The sequence below is a fragment of the Ictidomys tridecemlineatus genome, unplaced genomic scaffold, assembly GCF_052094955.1.
Source record: "Ictidomys tridecemlineatus isolate mIctTri1 unplaced genomic scaffold, mIctTri1.hap1 Scaffold_575, whole genome shotgun sequence".
NCBI classification, from domain to species: domain Eukaryota; kingdom Metazoa; phylum Chordata; class Mammalia; order Rodentia; family Sciuridae; genus Ictidomys; species Ictidomys tridecemlineatus.
In genome coordinates this window covers 199945-205498 of record NW_027523875.1, presented here as the reverse complement: position 1 = coordinate 205498, position 5554 = coordinate 199945, and positions in this window count along the sequence as shown.

Sequence of the window (5554 nt, the reverse complement as noted above, 5' to 3'; positions counted from 1 at the left end):
GTAGTCAAAGAAACTGCAGTGAATCCTTCATTCATGACCATGTGTTATTTAAATACTGCTTTTTATGTTTTGTCCAGAGTCCTAGCTCAAATGATCAGAGATAATCCTGCCTTCTGACATGATTAGGGAGCTGCTGCCTGGCTAAGCTGGGGAATAATCAATTTGACCTTGAAAGTTTGTCTGCAGTTGCTTGCTCATGTTCAGAGCGCAGGCCAGGCCTCCATGCTGGCTTCACCCATTCCCGAATCAGCTGAGGACTCTGTTCCCAGGACAAATGTGCACAATGGAGCAGATGGTAGGCAGGCCCCACAGGCCACCGTATCTGCTGGATGGCCTTTGGTTTGTCGATTAGCTGCTAACATTTAAATACCAAGGATTGCCACTAAGTGTCTGGACTCAGACAGCTCAGCACTCGGGCTGGAGTCAAACAGAATGACACTCCACGGATGATGAAGTCCCCTGACAGCCTCATCCTCAATGACCACAGTCCATGTGTCCCCAGCAACAAGTACCGTCTGCATGTTGTGCTGCCAGTTGTGCCATTGTTTGCCTTATGTGCCACTTAGAAGTGCCCTCTAGTTTGTACCTGTGATCCTACAGAGCTTTTTCTTACAAACCAAACTTGTCATTCACCAACCTGCCCTTCCTGGCCTCCCCAAATGTCTCCCTCCCTTCATCCCCACCTACTGATGCTCATGGGAAAAGGTGGGTGGGCCGTACAGGAGCCTGCCTCCACCAGCCAGCCTCCTGGACCCTTCACACAATGCTTCCAAATCTCTGCTTCAGCTTCCTCCGGTACTCAAGTGAATACTTTAGTTAGAGGACCAAGCCCTTCCTCTGAGCCCACGTGTTCAAGGGCACAGACTCCGTAGGGTGCAGGAGGTGGCTGATTGCTGGTCTCCAGTCCAGCTTCAGAGCAATGTCAAGCACCGCCCTGCTCCCCAGCCCTTAAACCTGCTTCCCAGCAAACAAGCAAGGGATGTCTTGATATGGGGGATGCAGCGAGGAGCCCCTCCTGTTTTCATTATGCATGACATCTGGGCATGGCCAAGCCAGTCTCCTCCCCCCCACGGAGCAAACCCCAGTCAGGTTTTGAACTGAGAAAAACAAACAAACAAAAACAGCATCTGAGCTGAAGTAGTTAGCAGAGGACCTTTTTTTATTACTCTCCTGTCTACTTGACTCCACAAGTTCAATTACCTAGAATTTCATGAGTCAGTCAATTGGATATTTTCAACCCAAGCTGGATTCATGCAATATTTCAAAGTTTTTGCTAATCCTAATACTTTTAAAGTTAAGTCTGAGTCTTCATATGGAAAAATAGCATATCTTCCCCCATAGTTGAATTGGAGAAGGGATCATCCTAAAGAATTACACGGTGTCAAATGCACTACCAGGGAGGGCCTCCCCAGAGTCTCCCTGGGGAGCCAGACATTGGTGGAAGGCTTTGTTCCAAGAGTGAATGAGTCTAGGAGTGAGGTGTCTGTGTGATGACCTCTGAGCTCCTCTGCCACTGTATCTGCCAGCATGGTCATCACCCAAGCAGGGTGAAGACTGGAGAAAGGAATGGGTTAGGGTGAGAGAGAGAGGGCCAGGTCCCAAACATGCTCAGTCCTCCTGCTGTACTGGGACTGTCCAGATTTTAGCAAGTGGAAGCCTGGCAGCACCAGGTGCACTGAGCCCCACAGTGCCTATAGGGCCTCCAGGAAACACAGGGGCATTGATGCCCACCCTAGGAGGTCACCCATCTTACGATTTCAATCTACTTCATCATGAGATGCTTCAGCAAAGCTCATTCAAGCTCCGCCTCTTCATCTTGGTAGTGAATTTAAGCCTTTGTTATAAGAAAGACTATTAAGATTTGGCAATAAGACTCTTCAAGGGTGATAAATATCACTTTAAAGGGACTGCATATCCATTGACTGAATAACTCTGTCCTAAAAATGAAAGTCACACTTGGAAAATGGAAGGGTGGTTTATGGAAATGCAAATTGGAATGACTTTATTGGCTGAGTTGAATTCCGCTCATCTTGCCACAAAGAAGCACGAGTCGGGGGTCCTCCCAGCCAACCCAGGGGCCCTGTGGAATGCAGAACTGGACATTAGCTGCTGCACTGTGGCCCATGGTGTCTGCTGTTCAAAGGCAGCAGTAGAAAACACCAAGATGCTATCATCTCTATTATTCTAGAATGTATTTGTCTTCTTTTGAAAATAGAGATCCCTGTAGGACTAACCTCCTTTCTTACCAATATTTTTCCAAGTGGGTTACATATACCACTTCAGCCCAGGAGATAACTGAGGCAATATACTCAAAAAGCTTTTTCTTATTTTTTAATTTTAATTATTGTGTCTTAGTTTAATGCTACCTTCCTATTTATAGTAAGAGATATTGACATTCTATTTATGTTATGATAGAAAATTTCCTTTCTAAATATATTTGTACAACATGGTAAATTGATTTAAATAGAAGCTAGTAAAGACTAAAAGAGGATGTGGTTCCAGTTTTAAAAATCTCATCTATTAAGTCAGAGGAGCCCCTCAATTAACTCGAAGGTTTGCAGACAGGGATGTTCAACCAGAGGTAGGAAGAGTGTTATAGAGACAGACTTAGCCAAAACAAAGTAAAATCCTACTAAATTTTTGGATTCATGGTCTTCAAAGCATTGTTCCTGGACCTGCAGCCTCCATGTTCCTGGGGAAGTTGTTAGGAATGCTGATTCTCAGGCCTAGGACCTCTGTGATTGGGGCCCAGCAAGGAATGGCCCCTTTGGTATTGCAACACCAGCTCAGGTTCAAGCCCCTGGCCTGCCTGACATGACCACCATTCACTCACTTACTCTATTGGTGACTGCAAGGAAAGCTTCTCTCCTATGTAAAGTGCCTACTCCCCTTTGGCCCTGAACAGCCACAGAAGAAGAAAGTTTCTAAAACGTTTCACTGAAGACACAGACACATGCTGTGAGTGAATCTTGGGAAATCCGAGGCCCAGGGTGTGGGAATGAGGCTTTGCTGCAGGAGGAGACTCCAGGGCCTGGAGCTATGATCTCCCGGGCATCTGCGGAGACTGCCTGGTGTGTCCACGACGTATATTCATTTTATTGTCATAGACTGATGGGGCTGATGAGACTTTAACCAAGAATTAAATGTCATGGATTTGCTGGCGGCAAGCACTCACAGGAATTGATCACCACAGCAGGGCAGCTCCGGCCTTCCCCTGTGCTTGAGCTGAGACCTGGGCCTGGGGCGCTATCTTTCTGGGAACAGGAGGGAAGAGGCCCTGTTGAGTGCTGCAGCTGGGCACAGCCGTCCCTTACCACCACGGAGGAGCCCAGGCTGCACACACCAGAGGCCCTCGCAGGTTACATAGCCAGCTGTGGATTTGGAACTGACAGAGCACCAGTGAGGCCAGAAATGAGCTCTCCATCAAGTCCCTGGGGATGGCGGTTGGACTCTGTCCCCAGGAAAGACATCCAAGAAAATCTGCCAGTGTGGACCCTATTTGCGGCTCTGAATGTAGTCACTGCATCTAAGTTTGGGGGCAGCTGTGCCATCTAAATCCAGGTATGACATGACTTTGAAAAGGAAGCCGACTCTGGGGATTTATACTGCGCTTGCTCTGTGAGTGCTGTGACTGTCGGGCGCATAAATTGGCTCCAACTCTGAAGATATGCCACCATCCAACACGGCCACATCCACCAGGGCCACTGCCAGGCACACAAGCCTACCAGACGTTGGCAAGTCCCAATTAAAAGTGCTGTTAAGTACAAAATCACACTGGATTTCAAAAATTTTGTCCAAAATTGAATGTAAAATATTTCCCTTATAATTTTTATATTTACCACATGTTGAAATGAAACTACATTGGCTAAAGAAAATATACTACAATTAATGGAACCTATTTGTTTTCACCTTTTTTTCCTTTTAAACACAAAACCAGAAAATTTACCATTACCTATGTGACTCATATTACTCCAGAGCAGAGTTTGGCAAACTTCTTTCTTAAAGGGGCAAGTAGCAAATACGTGATACTTTGTGGGTCAAAGGATGAAATCAAGGATATCGTATAGCTCCTTGTACAAGCACTTGAAATGCAGCCATTCAAACATGGGAAAACTCTTTGAGTTTGCAGGCTGTGCACAGGCAGGTGGCCCTCTGGATTTGCCCCATGGACCAGGGCTTGCAGACCCCTCATCTAGAGCTTATCATTGCCAGAAACATCAACGTCCCGGCAGTCCTGCTCTGCCGAGCTGAGGGGATGAGCATTTTGAACTGTGACAACTTAGGCACAGGCCCAAGGCTGGGCAGCTGCTAGGAGGTGAGGTAGGACCTGAACCAGGGCGCACCACACAGCTCATGTTCTTGACCGGCATGCCTCACTGATGGAAGAAGCCTTTTCTTTTATTGAGGAATCTTTCTTACAATTTTTCCTACAGCTGTGTGTTTCTGTCAGATGGACCTGGCACTACGCTTGGCCCAAGCCAGGTACTCTTTGAGCAGATGAGCAGAAGGGATTTAAAAGGCACCAGGGGAGGGGGGCAGGGGGCTTGAGGCAGTAGCAAGATTGCTCTTTGCCTTCTGCACAAATGCTCAGGCGCTGGCTGAATCTCAGTGCAGGCCCCCACATCTCATGCACAAGGCACTGACCTTTTAATTCATTTGAAAGATGTGTGCAACCTATCAGGTGAGAAGACACAGACCTCTCAGGCTCCAAGAGCAAGAACTGCGTTCAGTGCATCAAGGGTTAACCCTCTAATGCTGAGGATTATTAATACAGGAAACAGGGAACAGTCATATCCTATCTTCTGAAAGCAGACAAACTGGCTAGCGCTGAAGTGAGAAAATTATTATTTATTAAAAATGAGATAGTCATGGGCCAGTGACTAATCCTGATTGGGTTCAGAGACAATTCCCCACCCACGAGGCAAGTAACACATTTCTCCAGAAAGGTGTTTTGTTAAAGACAAAGTGCCTACAACATTATTATACCTCTGCTCGGCAGACCTCACGTGTAGGCTCTTTCACATTACAACGGTGTCAACTGTGAACAGACCCTCATTTGGCTGTACCTCATTTTCTCTGCCAAGTGGCTGCTGCACGGGAGACTTGCCTAGAGTGGGGCTTCCCTCAAGTCCTACTTCGAGCTTAGGTGTTCCCTGAGAATTCTGGGGAAAGAGGCTGGAATGGATCCTAAACAGATCCCATGAAGCGGCTTGGTTAACATCAGGCTACTTCCTGAACACAAGGAGAGCAGAGAGGGAGGAAGTGGGATCCTTTCACCTCCATCGAGTGTGAAAGCCACATAAAGTCCTCGAGTAGTTGACAGAGGGGAGGGGTATGCATGGAACATCATGAAGTGAAAATACAGAGATCAGAAGGACTTGGCAAGCGCCCATGGTGTTTTTAGCCTGAGTGTGGATTTTGCTGTCAGCAAACTTGGCTTCCAATCCTTATGCCCCCCCCCCACGCTAGCCACACGGCTGCCATGCAGGGCCTTCTTTCCCCAAAGTCTAGTTTGTCTATGAAAAGCTCAATGACAACTTTTTTGCATGATCAT